General features: G+C 46.1%; 1 protein-coding gene across 1 annotated transcript in view; it reads left to right on the top strand.

Moving 5' to 3' along the window:
- The first annotated feature begins 5,468 nt into the window (after nucleotides 1-5,468).
- LOC145347562 (mucolipin-2-like) overlaps nucleotides 5,469-16,478 on the top strand; it is a 53,286-nt gene continuing 42,276 nt past the window's right edge. Inside the window, exon 1 of the mRNA XM_080195096.1 lies at nucleotides 5,469-5,533. The gene's annotated coding sequence lies outside the window, so the exon portion shown is untranslated. The remainder of the gene's footprint in view (nucleotides 5,534-16,478) is intronic.

The raw sequence follows: 16,478 nt of genomic DNA on the forward strand, positions 1-16,478 counted from the left end.
AAGGCGAATGGGATGCTGGCCTTCATAGCGAGGGGGATTGAATATAAAAGTAGGGAGGTCTTGCTGCAGCTGTATAGGGCATTGGTGAGGCCGCAGCTGGAGTACTGTGTGCAGTTTTGGGCGCCGCACCTGCGCAAGGATATTTTGGCCCTGGAGGGAGTGCAGAGGAGGTTTACTAGGCTGATACTGGAGTTGAGGGGATTGAGCTATGAGGAGAGGCTGAATAAACTAGGCTTGTACTCGTTAGAGTTTAGAAGAATGAGGGGAGATCTCATTGAGACGTATAAGATGATGAATGGGATGGATAGGATAGAGGTGGAAAGACTCTTCCCGCTCAAAAAAGACAGTAGGACTAGGGGGCACAGCCTCAAGATAAAGGGGGGGCGGTTCAGAACGGAGTTGAGGAGGAACTTCTTCACTCAAAGGGTGGTGAATCTCTGGAATTCTCTGCCCGTTGAAGTGGTGGAGGCTGCCTCGCTAAATATTTTTAAGAAGCGGGTTGATGGGTTTTTGATAAGAGAGGGGATTAAGGGTTATGGGGAGAGGGCGGGAAAGTGGAACTGAGCCACGACAGATCAGCCATGATCTTATTGAATGGCGGGGCAGGCTCGAAGGGCCAGATGGCCTACTCCTGCTCCTATTTCTTATGTTCTTATGTTTCAGACTGTGGGAGGAAACCCACGCAGACACGGTGAGAATGTGCAAAATCCAAGCTGGAAATAGAACCTGGGTCCCTACCATTGTGGGGCAGCAGTGCTAACCACTGTACCATGAATGTGTAGGAATTGCAATGGCTGGTGACCCAACACCAATCTCCAGTCCTTCAACTCAAGCCCCCTAAACTGCTGCTCTACTCTCCTGCTGTCCACAATCCTGTCAACACTTAAGGTCTTGACAGCTGAATGCGTGACCACTAAAGCTCTGAAATTCCCTTCCTAAACACCTCTCCCTCTTTTTAATATATAGATGTTTCTTTAAAATCTATATCTTTTGAGTAGCCTTTGATTTTGTGTGTTTACAGTTTTTGCTGTGTGTGAAGATTGCATCAAACACACCCTCCTGTTTACACAAAAAGATGTAGATGTCTGTTCATGTTTCTCTTCTGATTTGCTGGAAAACTGGTATTTAAATTTCAAAGTGAACTCGTCACTGATTAGCTTTCCACAGTGAAGTTGATGTTCAGAGTTGTAACTCTTGGGGAGAATTAGTGTCAGCTAGAGAATGTACTGACACCACTTTGAATCACCTAAATTGTTACAACGCAGGAGTTCTGTCGGGTCAGCCCCTGTTTTCCATAGGAACAATTAACCTTGTTCCATTCCCCATAACCCTGCACGTTCTTCCTACTCAGATCTGGGATTGGATCTGTCTCCAGGTAGTGCAGTCCAGACTCAGACACTTGCTGTCTAAAAATCGTTTTCCTCATGTTCCTGTTTCTTCTTTTGTCGACTATCTTGAGCACTGTCCTTGTGTTCTTGATCCTGCAACCGATGGGACCCATTTGAATATCTCTATCAATCCCTTCTCTTGAAGGAGAACTTTCCAAACTTCTTCAATCAAAGAAACTGAAGTTTCTTCAAGTAAAGAATTGTAAAATGCCAAATAACATAAGAACATAAGAACATAAGAAATAGGAGCAGGAGTAGGCCATCTGGCCCTTCGAGCCTGCCCCGCCATTCAATAAGATCATGGCTGATCTGTCGTGGCTCAGTTCCACTTTCCCGCCCTCTCCCCATAACCCTTAATCCCCTCTCTTATCAAAAACCCATCAACCCGCTTCTTAAAAATATTTAGCGAGGCAGCCTCCACCACTTCAACGGGCAGAGAATTCCAGAGATTCACCACCCTTTGAGTGAAGAAGTTCCTCCTCAACTCCGTTCTGAACCGCCCCCCCTTTATCTTGAGGCTGTGCCCCCTAGTCCTACTGTCTTTTTTGAGCGGGAAGAGTCTTTCCACCTCTATCCTATCCATCCCATTCATCATCTTATACGTCTCAATGAGATCTCCCCTCATTCTTCTAAACTCTAACGAGTACAAGCCTAGTTTATTCAGCCTCTCCTCATAGCTCAATCCCCTCAACTCCGGTATCAGCCTAGTAAACCTCCTCTGCACTCCCTCCAAGGCCAAAATATCCTTGCGCAGGTGCGGCCCCCAAAACTGCACACAATAAACTCTGCTATGGGAACATTGGAAAGTTTTAATGTATAGATCCTGGTAAAATTGAGCCTTCAGCATGTTCTGAACATATAATCTGAAGAACAAGGCGGAGATCGGCCTTTGTACAGTTCCTGATCTTGGCACAAGCAATCTGCTCACTGCTGCAATGGAGGAAACATGGCAACCAATTTGTGCACAGAAAGATCTCTCCATGCTGAAACCATGTGTTTTGTTCTATATATATATATATATGGATGTTGTTTTGAAAGATTTAAAAGTGGCTGAATAGCTCAGGGGACCTTGTCCTGTTTGAAAACAGTAGCATGAAATCTTTGACATACCCCTGGGAGGGTGGGATATAACAGCTCATTTGAAATAGAGTGTGCAGTACTCCCCACTTTATACACTTGGGATTTGATCAATCCCCCCTAAGGCAAGGGTGTTACCCTCTGAGTTACAGCTGTCTTGGAGGATAGTAAGTAGTTGGGAAACCTTTATTCCCACGTGGTCAGTCTCCAAAAAGTGTGGTCTGAAGTGTTGCCAGCTCCATCATTTACAGTGGGGAGATGGCTGTGAAAAATTACACATGTCTAAAGTGCACAGAGCCAGAGAAAGAACTGCTGTAATCTTACAACATGTAGGCCACACCTGATGGTTGCGATAAGATCTGTTTAATGAGACAACTCTATAGTTGCTCAAAATGAGTTTAACTTCTGTAGATAGAAACATAAAAGATCAGAGGCCACTCAGCCCTTTGAGTTTGCTTCCCCCATTCATCACGATCATGGCTGATCATTCAACTCCATCTTATCCTGCTTTCTCCCCATGATCTCTGATCCTATTTGCCCCAAGTGCTATATCCAGCTGCCTCTTGAATACATTCCATGTCTTGGCATCAATTACGTTCTGTGGTAGTGAATTCCACAGGCTCACCACTCTTTGGGTGAAGAACTCCTCAACTCTGTTTAAATGGTCCACCCCAAAACCTCAGACTGTGACCCCTGGTTCTAGATGAGATGAGGGAGTTAATAGCAAGTTAGACAGTAAATCGCAAAGGTGTACAATAAAGCTGCCCCCCCTCCTGATTCATACTTCAGTCAGTACAGAAATGCCAGCTGGTTATTCTGTTAATTGCTATATTTTAACCAACTTCCTTTTTGTATCAGAATTTCCACCCAAATAACACTCCTGCTGTTGTATTGTGTTTTCATAACACAACTCATGCCAAGAATGACTTCCTTTAAACCCTCAACAGAAACAACATCTTGTGGTTACTATTGACTAAAACTGAACTGAATCAGCCATATAAATACTGTGGCTACAAGAGTAGTTGGAAATTCTGAAGGGTGTGACTCACTTGGCACCCCAAAGTCATCTACAAGTCAGGAGTGTGATAGAATACTCCCCACTTGTCTGGATGAGCACAGCTCTATCAACAATCCACAAGACCGTAAGACAGAGGAGCAGAATTAGGCCACTCGGCCCATTGAGTCTGCTCCGCCATTCAGTCATGGCTGATAATTTTCTCATCCCTATTCTTCTGCCCTTTCCCCATAACCCTTGATCCTCTTATTAATCAAGAACCTATCTATCTCTGTCTTAAAGACACTCAATGACCCGGCCTCCTCTGTGGCAAAGGTTTCCACAGATTCACCACTCTCTGGCTGAAGAAATTCTGCCTCATCTCCGTTTTGAAGGATTGTCCCTTTAGCCTGAGGTTGTGCCCTCTGGTTCTAGTTTTTTCCAACTAGTGGAAGCATCCTCTCCACATCCATTCTATTCAGGCCTCGCAGTATTCTGTAAGTTTCAATAAGATCCCCCCTCACCCTTCTAAACTCCGATGTGTACAGACCCAGAGTCCTCAACCCGTTCCTCATACGACAAGCTCTTCATTCCAGAGATCATTCTTGTGAACCTCCTCTGGACCTTTCCAAGGTCAGCACATCCTTCCTTTGATATGGGTCCAAAACGGCTCACAATACTCCAAATGGGATCTGACCAGAGCTTTATACAGCCTCAGAAGTACATCCCTGCTCTTGTATTCTAGCCCTCTCGACGTGAATGGTAACATTGCATTTGCCTTCCTAACCGCCGATTGAACCTACACGTTAATCTTAAGAGAATCTTGAACAATGACTCCCAAGTCCCTTTGTGTTTCTGATTTCCTAAGCATTTCCCCGTTTAAAAAATAGCCTATGCCTCCACTCCTCCATCCAAAGTGCATGCTCAAGAAGTTCAACACCATCCAGGGCAAAGAAGCTGCCTTGATGGACACTCCATTCACCACTGATGCACTTTGCAAGCAGACTACTTGAGTATGGTCTGCACTCGGCATGTTCCTTCACTCGTTCATTATCAGCAATCTGATTTGGTCAGTCAGTCACTAGGACGTATGGCCTGGATCCCAAGCATTGAAATTTGCATGTAACATTGGTTACTTGCGTAGTAATCATTTTGAACTGATGGCAGCATGCTGTAAGTGGCAACTAAAGTTTATGTATTAGTCACAAGTAAGGCTTACATTCACACTAATGCAATTACTGTGAAAATCCCTTAGTCGCCACACTCCGGCGCCTGTTCGGATATGCCGAGGGAGAATTTAGCATGGGCAATGCACCTAACCAGCAAGTCTTTCAGACTGTGGGAGGAAACTGGAGCACCCAAAGGGAACCCTTGCAGACACTGGGAGAACCTGCAAATTCCACACAGACAGTGACCTAAGCCGCGAATTGAACCTGGGTCCCTGACGCTGTGAGGCAACAGTGCTAACCATTGCATCACCGTTCTGCCCCACTACCACTCAGACCTACCTAAAAGACCAAGCAAACAGTTCGATCAGTATTCCTGTGTTACTGTTTTCTCCTTCTGGGTATAAGCTAGACTCGGGGGTGGGGATATCGCTTAGGGCATTCTGGTCAGTTAGGGTTATTGTCCATCTGATTTAATAGTCTGGGATAACGCGACGTTCTCTCAGCTTTGCATGAAGCATCAGCCTAAATTATGCACTTAAACCTTATACTTGGGACTATATGACTTTTTGTGCAAACTACTGATTTAGGGTTGCCAGCTCTGGATGGAAGAATTCCTGAAGATGTCATTACGTCAGCTCATTTCTGCAATTGCCTCATCCCCACAGTCTCGCCCTTGCTCAATGACATGCCCATGCATCTATAGTGCATTGAAAGTTGTAATGTGCATTTTGTCTATTTGAGGCTACCATACACACATGTACCAGCAGAGGGAGTCTGCTAGGGAAGGGTAGTAAAGGATCTTAGAATGTTTAACAGCGCATGCAGTTCTAATTGTAAATTCAATCTCTGGCTGGGCATACAGCTGTTTCTGTTCGAAGAACTTCATCTCATCCAGCCCCCTCATGGTAAGATAAATCAACATTTGATTGGACTTTGTCTGTCTGTTTACCCCATCTCTTTTATTTATATATTTTATTTATTTTTTAAACTTATTGGTTTTTGCCATTAAGTTTACCAGGTTGCTCTCTGTGGTGTCTGTAAGGTTAATTCATTTCTGGAGACTCCAGGACATTACAGGATCTTAAACCCTGTGCTGATCTAGTCTAAAGCTTAGTGATATTGTGAACCTACTGCCGAACTGGGTGTCTCCGCACAGGGTTCAGTATCTTTAAAAGCCACTAGTTTAAATACGTAAAGATGATTTGCACTATTTGCTTATGCTATCACTTTGGTCAGATCCTATCACTTGATGCAAAAGTCGCTTCCTGTCTTTTAGAGTTCAGTTGTGTCGATCCATTTTTGGAAGAAGTTCTGTGTTGATCTGTAAGCTGCTGACCTTCTGTAAGTTCAATTAATGATTACGTCCGACCATGTTTCAGATGGTTAAGAAAATCATGACTGAGTTGCTATTTTCACTTATTTTAAAAAAACTAGTTGATCACAAAGTGCAGAGTGAATTTTAAAGTAGAACCCTGAGCGAAGGTTTGTGGTGAAGTTTTCAGGTTCCAAAATGGTTATTTTTCATCCTTTAGTAGTTTTGCAGATGGTCACTTATTACTAATAATTAATTTATTTGTTTGACCAAATATCTGGACCGAATATGTGGGGATTTAAAGTAAAAGTTTATTAGTTACATGTCGGCTTACATTAACACTGCAATGAAATTACTGTGAAAATCCCCTACTTGCCTCAGTTTGGTGCCTGTTCAGCTACACTGAGGGAGAATTTAGCACGGCCGAGGCACCTAACCAGCGTTTCTTTCAGACTGTGGGAGGAAACTGGAGCACCTGGAGGAAACTCACGCAGACATGGGGAGAACGTGCAAACTCCACGCAGACAGTGACCCAAGCCGGGAATCGAACCCAGGTCCCTGGCGCTGTAAGGCAGCAATGTTAACCAGTGTGCCACCCAATGCAAATTAACTTTTTAATGTTTTGTAACTATTGACAGCGTGTCCCCAGTCTGCTGTGAAACAGACTAGCATTGCAAGCTCTCTGAACCACTTCCTGTTGGTGTTACTCTTGCTGTTCGGTTGTTCTATTGTCAGGGCATTGTAATCCTTTTGAAGTTGGTTTTACTTTGTGTGAGAGAAGTTGAAAAGGGAAGTCTGGGGAGGTATCTCAGCCATTCAGATATTGGAGGAATCGTGAGCATATCAATCAGGAAGAGAGAAGCGACTAAATGTTTTCAACAGCTACTCAGGGTAAAGGGCACCAAGAGAATCATTAACCTTGGTCGTTAATCCCAACTTTGTTGATGTGTGTTTACAATGAATTCACTTGCATTGCAGAAGCTAAATGCAAGAATTTCAGAATATTCAGAATAGGTGCATTCCAGTGTAAAAGAAGGACTTAAGGGTGGAAACATGATCTGTGTATAATTAAAGAAGTTAAGGACAGTATCAAATTGAAAGAAAATGCTTCTGAACAGGTGAGTGACAGGTCAGAAGATTGGGCAGAATATAAAGAACAGCAGAAAAATGTTGAAAAGTTTAATAGGGAGCGAGTGTGGAAGAGCTTTGTCTGAATTGTTCCAGGTGTGAGAAACCTCCGTTCTAAGGGTAGATTGAAGAGCTCGGGACTGTTTTTATTGGAGAGGAAAAGGCTGAGAGGAGATTGTGCTCAAAGTCATGAGGGAGGGAGGGTGGGGGCTGGTTAGAGTAAATGGGGAGTAACTGTTCCTCCTTGTAAAAAGATTATGAGGCACAGTGGTTAGCGCTGCTGCTTCATAGCGCCAGGGACCTGGGTTTGATTCCTGGCTTGAGTCACTATCTGTGTGGAGTCTGCACGTTCTCCCTGTGTCTGCGTGGGTTTCCTCTGGGTTCTCTGGTTTCCTCTCATAGTCCGAAAGACATGGAGGTTAGATGCATTGACCCAAATGGGCACCAGAGTGTGGCTACTAGGGGAATTTCACAATATCTTCATTGCAGTATTAATATAAGTCTTACTTGTCACTAATTAATAAACTTTAAAGATGAGAGGGCACAGATTTAAAGCGATTTCCAGAAGAAGCAAATGCGTTGTGAGAATTTTTCCTCGTGCAGTGAGCGGTTGGGGTCTGGAATGCAGGTTCAATCGAGGCTCTCAAGAGGGCGTTGGATGGTTACAACGTGAGGGGTACGGGGAAAAGGCAACGGACTGGCACTAAGTCACAATGCTCATTTGGAGAGCTGGTGCAGACATGATGGGCCAAATGGCCTGAATCTGTGAAAGTAGAGTCCAAGAGAAAGATGGCTGGAATGATAAAAACAGACAATAAAGGTCTCAGCAGGTATTTGGAGAGAAAAGTTTGACCAAAATGAGTGTTCTTCCCTGAGAGAATGGGGAATGAATGAAAAATAAGGATAGTGGATGAATTGAACAAGCATTTTGAGTCTGTCTTCACTGTAGAAGATAGAAATAACATCCCAGAAATAATTGTGAATCAGACAGTGAAAGGGAGAACATAAGAACATAAGAACATAAGAAGTAGGAGCAGGAGTAGGCCATCTAGCCCTTCGAGCCTGCCCCGCCATTCAATAAGATCATGGCTGATCTGTTGTGGCTCAGTTCCACTTTCCCGCCCTCTCCCCATAACCCTTAATCCCCCCTCTTATCAAAAACCCATCAACCTGCGTCTTAAAAATATTTAGCGAGGCAGCCTCCACCACTTCAACGGGCAGAGAATTCCAGAGATTCACCACCCTTTGAGTGAAGAAGTTCCTCCTCAACTCCGTTCTAAACCGCCTCCCCTTTATCTTGAGGCTGTGCCCCCTAGTCCTACTGTCTTTTTTGAGCGGGAAGAGTCTCTCCACCTCTATCCTATCCATCCCATTCATCATCTTATACGTCTCAATGAGATCTCCCCTCATTCTTCTAAACTCTAACGAGTACAAGCCTAGTTTATTCAGCCTCTCCTCATAGCTCAATCCCCTCAACTCCGGTATCAGCCTAGTAAACCTCCTCTGCACTCCCTCCAGGGCCAAAATATCCTTGCGCAGGTGCGGCGCCCAAAACTGCACACAGTACTCCAGCTGCGGCCTCACCAATGCCCTATACAGCTGCAGCAAGACCTCCCTACTTTTATATTCAATCCCCTTCGCTATGAAGGCCAGCATCCCATTCGCCTTCCTGACCACCTGCTGCACCTGCAAGCTGGGTTTTTGCGAATCATGCACAAGGACCCCGAGGTCCCTCTGCACCGTCGCCTGCTGCAGTTTTTCGCCACGTAAGTAATAGTCCTTCCTACCATTCTTCCTACCAAAGTGGACCACCTCACACTTGCCAACATTAAATTCCATTTGCCATTTCCTGGCCCATTCGCCCAGCCTATCTAGATCCTTCTGCAGACTCTCCACACCCTCCGCACAATTTGCCTTTCCCCCAATCTTGGTGTCATCAGCAAATTTCGACACCCTGCACTCGGTTCCCTCCTCCAGATCATCTATATAAATGGTAAATAGCTGAGGCCCCAGCACCGACCCCTGGGGCACCCCACTAGTCACCAACCGCCAATCCGAATAGCACCCATTGATCCCCACTCTCTGCCTCCTATTTGACAACCAATCCTCTATCCACGCTAACACCCTACCCCCAACTCCATGTCCCCTGACCTTCTGCAATAACCTCTTGTGAGGTACCTCGTCAAACGCCTTCTGAAAATCCAGAAAGACCACATCCACTGGCTCTCCTCTATCCACTGCCCTAGACACATCCTCATAGAACTCCAGTAAATTTGTCAGACACGACTTCCCTTTAATGAAACCGTGTTGCGTCTGCCCTATCAAGCAATTCCCTTCAAGATGCCTCGCAATTTCCTCCTTAATGACGGATTCTAACATTTTACCTACCACAGACGTTAAACTAACCGGCCTATAATTCCCCGCCTTTTGCCTGGCACCCTTCTTAAACAACGGCGTAACATTAGCCGTTTTCCAATCTTCCGGCACTTCCCCGGAATCCAGCGACGTCTGGAAAATAACCACCAAGGCATTCACTATAACCTCCGCCATTTCTTTCAGAACCCTCGGATGCATTCCATCCGGTCCTGGGGACTTGTCCACAATCAGCCCCTCCAGTCTGTCGAGCACCACCTCTCTAGTAACAGTAATAGAAATAATTACAAACATCAGGGAAAGGGTGCTGAGAAAACTATTCAAACTAAAAGCTGACAAATCCCAAATCCTGATGGAATTCATCCAGGAGGTTTGAAACGTGGCTGCAGAGGTTGTTCATTGATTTAATTTTCCAAAGTATCCTCTCTCCATTCTGGCAAGGTCTTAGCAGATTGGAAAATAATGAATGTGACTCCTCCATTCAAGAAAACTATAAGCCAATTAGATTAATGTCTATCATAGCAAAAGCTGGACTCTTATTCAGGAGGTTACAGCTGGCCACTTAGAAAACCTCATGTTTGATTAATGTATCAGGAACTTTGAGGAAGTAACAATCGACATGGATAAAGGGGAACTTGTGGATGTGCTGCACTCAGATTCCCAGAAGACCTTTGAAAAGGTGTACGGCAAAGGCTACTATGCAAATTAGGAACTCATGGTGTAAGGGAGAGCACATTAGCCACCACCACTGCGAGAATGGAGAATTTGGCGCTTAGCCAAAATTCCATTCACTGCCGTGGGACTGGAGAATCCCAGCCACGGGTGAGGTCGGAAGTTTCCGGAGGAAGGTATTGGTCACCAGAGAGCGATCTCTGCTTTCAAATAGGACAATGGAGCACTGAAACTGTTCTATTGGAGATTCCTGAGTGTCTGAGAATGGGTGTTACAGCTCTTTAATTCCCCCAGGAGGATAGAATTTTCCCTGCAATGATTGTTCAGGCTCATTGTAATCACAAAGATAGCTGGAGGAACCTGATCACCTGTGAGCAGCGCAGGCTATAACGCACATTCTCGTCAATAACAAAATCCAGATTAAAATGGGGAGGTATTCCTTGCTTGATGTTTACTTTTTTTTATTTGTTCGGACAATATTGTTTCATGCTAAAGGGGGCACTTTGAGTCTTTTGGTGCTACCCACTGCCTCTGCAATTGGTCCATCAAAGGTGATGCTACAACTCTCCCCTAACGGAAAGCGACAATGGCATTTTCTTCCTGATCAGGTTCATTTGTAGACTCACCAAGCGAATGAAAGGAACACCCGCACACTCCCAGCTCGGATGCTGGCCTTTCTGCGAGCAGTTAAAAATGTTATTTATGGGATATCGTTGTTTCTGCTAATGCCGGCACTTATCCCTCTGGAAGATGGGGGTGTGTCACCTCCTCGAACATTTGTGAGTGAATTGCTGGGCCATTCCTGAGGGTAGGAGAGAGTCAACAACGTTGCTGTGGGTCTGGAGTCACACGTAGGCCAGACCAGGTAAGAATGGCAGATTTCCTTCCCTAAAGGACATTACTGATACACATGGGATTACGTAGTAATCAATTAATGACGAGATCACCATTACTGAGACTGACTTTTTATCTCAGTGTTGATTAATTATATTTTCATTAATCCGGACCTCTGGACCACTAGTCCAGTAATGTAGCCATGTGTTTGTGCTCCGGTGCTATTTATTTATGAGTGATTGGTGCCTCTGGCTGGATTGTGTCAGTGACACTGGGTGCAACAATATGTCCTTTACCTTCCTGCTGTGGCCCCTCTAAAAAGCAGCACTCTCAGTTGAAGCTGGGCAACCAATGTCTCTCTGAGCACAGGAATCCATTTAAAGTATATATTAGTCACAAGTAAGGCTTACATTAACAGTGCAATGAAGTTACTGTCCGGCGCCTGTTTGGGTCAATGTACCTAACCAGCACGTCTTTCAGACTGTGGGAGGAAAACGGAGCACCCAGAGGAAACCCACACTTGTCCCGTCTTTGAAAGATTTACCCCTTCTATTTCTTTTTCAACTATTTACCAACTGCCCCAGTTTTGCAAGTTATGATCAACCTGCTTCCATAACCTTTTCAGACACAGTGTGTCTCACATGGTTTTATTAGACAAGGATGCACACAACCACACACACTCACACTCACTATCACACACACACACCATCTCACCCACACACACACACTCAGTATCACACACACACACTATCTCACCCACACACACACACTCACACACCACCATCACACTCACTATCACACACACACACTCACTCACTATCACACACATACCATCTCACCCACACACACTCACAATCACTATCACACACACACTCACAATCACTATCTCACACACACACTCACAATCGCTGTCTCACACACACACACACTCACTATCACACACACACACATTATCACAACACACACACTATCTCACACACCAACATATTCACACTCACTGTCACACACACACTACTTTCTCTCTCACACCCACACACACTCACACTCATTATCACACACACATAAACACACACACTATCTCACACTGACACATTCACACTCACTCTTTCATACACAATCTCTCTCTCACACCCGCACACACGCTCACACTCACTATCACACACACACATATACACACATACACACTATCACAACACGCACACACTCTCATACACGGACACATTCACACTCACTGTCTCTCACACACACTCTCTCTCTTTCTCTCTCTCACACCCGCACACACACTATCTCTCTCTCTCTCTCACACCCACACACACACTATCACAAGACGCTCATGTAGAGAAGTATTCTCAGTACCTGAGCAAGTGCTGTGGCTCAGTGATAGGTATTGGAGGCAGGATATATAACGGGAGCGGGTCCCACATTATTTCTGCGTGGTTTTATTAAAACAATCCACTGCATACACGCGAGGGAAAACAGGGAGCAAATCCTCTCACCATACACAGAGAAACACACGCAGAAAAAAACACACACAGTTGTACACACACATATACAAACACACACACAGATCCACACACATACCTAGACACACAGATACACATGCATACAAACATCCAAAAACACACACACACACAGTATCATACACGCACAGATACACATGCAGAGACACATATATACACATGCCGAGGAACACACACAGTAACAGACACATTATTCATCCATATACACACAGGTACATGTCCAGTGCTGTCTCTGAGCTGGCTCCTGCTCCCACTCTCTGGCTCGGATCTCCCCGGCTCTGCTCCCCTTGATGCCCCGCCTGCCCTGGGCTGCTATCCCGGGAGGCAGGGTGCTTATTCCCCGGCGGAACACTAATGCACGAACAGATTTTCACAGCTGCCTCCTCCAGAGAGAGCTGGGAATTTCGATCTGAACCCAGCTTCCTCTGTAAACCTCAGACCGTGACCAGCCCCACTGCAAGAGCTTAACTCACTCTCTCCACAAAACTCTCTCTCCCTCCCCAGAGCCGGAGGGGTTTTTTTTTGCAGTATTTTTGGTGTTTTAGATCCAGACTGGGGACCTGGGCTAAAACTGGAAGTAAGGAGTCCATTAAGTGAAACTAAACAACCCCAGGATAAGAGACAGGGGGTGTGATCAGGACTGTCTGTTAGTGAAAGATTAACCCCATCCTTATCTATACAACTGCTGACTGCCCTGCCCTGGATAACCAGCACTTCCTGCCCTAGATAACCAGCATCTCCTGCCCTGGATAACCAGCATCTCCTGCCCTAGATAACCAGCATCTCCTGCCCTAGATAACCAGCATCTCCTGCCCTAGATAACCAGCACCTCCTGCCCTAGATAACCAGCATCTCCTGCCCTGGATAACCAGCATCTCCTGCCCTAGATAACCAGCATCTCCTGCCCTAGATAACCAGCATCTCCTGCCCTAGATAACCAGCATCTCCTGACTTGGATAACCAGCATCTCCTGCCCTGGATAACCAGCATCTCCTGCCCTGGATAACCAGCATCTCCTGCCCTGGATAACCAGCATCTCCTGCCCTGGATAACCAGCATCTCCTGCCCTGGATAACCAGCATCTCCTGCCCTGGATAACCAGCACCTCCTGCCCTAGATAACCAGCATCTCCTGCCCTGGATAACCAGCATCTCCTGCCCTGGATAACCAGCATCTCCTGCCCTGGATAACCAGCATCTCCTGCCCTGGATAACCAGCACCTCCTGCCCTAGATAACCAGCATCTCCTGCCCTGGATAACCAGCACCTCCTGCCCTAGATAACCAGCATCTCCTGCCCTGAGTATCCGGCAGTTCTCCATTCTCAGGTTTTAATTTTTGTTCAGCGTGTTCACAGAATCCCTACAGTACAGAAAGAGGCCATTTGGCCCGTCGAGACTGCACTGACCACAATCCCACCCAGGCCCTATTCCAGTAACCCCTCATATTTACCTTACTAACCCCCCTGATACTAGGGTCAATTTAACAAGGCCAATCCACCCAACCCACACACCTTTGGAGTGTGGGAGAAAACCTACGCCTACACAGGGAGAACATGCAAACTCCACACGGACTGACCCGAGGCCGGAATCGAACCTGGGTCCCTGGCGCTGTGTGGCAGCTATGCTAACCACTGTACCATTGTGTCACCCGTGCTGTAGTTTAGTTTTATTTGGGAAGGGTTTTGGCAATGGGGAGGTTGATTTAAAGCACTCTTATTTATTAATTCTAGTGGTATGGGTGTCGCTAGCTTGACCAGCATTTATTGCCCACCCCCCGTTGTACCCTGAGAAGTTGGTGGTGAGCTGCCTTCTTGAACCACTGGAGTACATGAGGTGTAGGTACACCCACAGTGCTGTTAGGGAGGGAGTTCCAGCATTTTGACCCAGCCACAGCGAAGGAATGGTGATATATTTCCAAGTCGGGATGGCATGACTGGAAGGGGAACTTGCAGACACTGGTGTTCCCAGCTATCTGCTGTCCTTGTGCTACCAGGTGGTGGAGGTGATCTGAAAGAAGTCCTAGAATGATTATGGGTGACAGTCATTTAATTAAGGACAGCATCAGTATCTGCATGTTACCATCACATAACGTTTTTTATATTCATTTGTGGGACGTGGGCATCGCTGGCTAGGCCAGCATTTATTCCCCATCCCTAGTTGCCCCTTGAGATGGTGGTGGTGAGCTGCCTTCTTGAATCGCTGCAGTCCATGTTCTGTGGGTTGACCCCAATGCCATTAAGGTGGAAATTCCAGGATTTTGACCCAGCGGTTGTGAAGGAATGGTGATATTTCCAAGTTAGGATGTTGAATGGCTTGGAGGGGAATGCTTTAAATCAACCTCCCCATTGCCAAAACCCTTCCCAAATAAAACTAATGGGAGGTGGTGGTGTTCCCATGTAACTGCTACCCTTCTAGATGGAAGTGGTTGTGGGTTTGGAAGATGCTGTCAAAGGATCTTTGGTGAATTGCTACAGATCCTCTTGTAGATAGTATACACTGCTGCTACTGAGCGTCGGTGGTGGAGGGAGTGAATGTTTGTGGATGTGGTGCCAAGCGAGTGGGGCTGCTTTGCCCTAGATGGTGTTAAGCTCCTTGAGTGTTGTCGGAGCTGCGCCCATCCAGGCAAGTGGAGAGTATTCCATCACACTTCTGACTTGTACATTGTAGGTGATGGACAGGCTTTGGGGAGCCAGGAGATGAGTTAATTGCTGCAGTATTCCCAGCCTCTGACCTGCTCTTGTAGCCATTGTGTTTATGTGGCAAGTCCAGTTGAGTTTCTGGTCAATGGTAACCCCAAGGATGTTGACAGCGGGGGATTCAGTGAAGGGAGCATCATTGAATGTCAAGGGGTGGTGGTTAGAGAGTCTTTTATTGGTGACGGTCATTGCCTGGCATTTGTGTGTGGCATGAATGTTACCGCCACTTGTCAGCCCAAGCCTGGGTATTGTCCAGGTCTCGCTGCATTTGAAGATGGATTGCTGAGGAGTCACGAATGATGCTGAACATTGTGCAATCATCGGTGAACATCCCCACTTCTGATCTTATAATGGAGGGAAGATCATTGATAAATCAGCTGAAGATTGTTGGGCCTAGAGCCCTACCCTGAGGGACTCCTGCTGAGATGTCCTGGCGTTGAGCTGACTGACCATCCACAACCACAACCATCTCCCTATATACCAGGTGTGACTCGGACCAGCGGAGAGTTTGTCCGCTGATACCCATTGACTCCAGTTTTGCTAGGGCTCCTTGATGCCACCCTTGGTCGAATGTGGCCTTGATGTGAAGGGCTGTCACTCCCTCTGGATTTCAGCCCTTTCTGCTGTTGAGATCAGCAAGTTTGTTTTAACAATGTGATTGGCTGGGTGGGTGTCATGTTGCAATAGTATAAATACATGAAAAGCAAAAGTAAAACAGCCTCAGACAAAACATGGTTCAAACCTAATGCTCTTTGGTTCTTCATTTGTGACTAGTTTGAGGGAGAGGACATGGGGAGGCACACGTTGATTCACATCGGCTCCTGTTCTGATAATGCCTTGATTTAAAAAATTTAAAATCCCTCCTCAATCCTCCCCATCGCTGTCGCCTCATCCAGTTCCACAACTCTATTATTTCTCTGCTCCTCCAGTTCTGACCTACCGAGAATGCAATTCCAACAGCCCCACAGTCTGGATGGCCGTGCCTTCAGTCTGGACTCTAGAATCCCCTCCATAAATCTCTCTGTCTCTACGACCCTCCTTCATATTTTGAGATACCCCTTAAAATCTACCTTCTTGACCAAACTTTTGGTAACCTGCCCAAATCTTTGGTTTGATGATGGCATCCTGGGCTGTTTTACAATGACCGGGTATTCCAGCCCTTCTTGCTGGCAGGGTTTTCCAGTCTCGCCATGGGTGACCATCCCCTCCCCTCCAGTGGCAGACTCCCCTGCAGCAGGGTGGACGAGCCACATGAAACAGAGCCGTAGAGGTTTACAGCATGGAAACAGGCCCTTTGGCCCAATTTGTCCATGTT

The sequence above is a fragment of the Carcharhinus amblyrhynchos genome, chromosome 9, assembly GCF_965287045.1.
Source record: "Carcharhinus amblyrhynchos chromosome 9, sCarAmb.v2.hapA, whole genome shotgun sequence".
NCBI classification, from domain to species: Eukaryota; Metazoa; Chordata; class Chondrichthyes; order Carcharhiniformes; family Carcharhinidae; genus Carcharhinus; species Carcharhinus amblyrhynchos.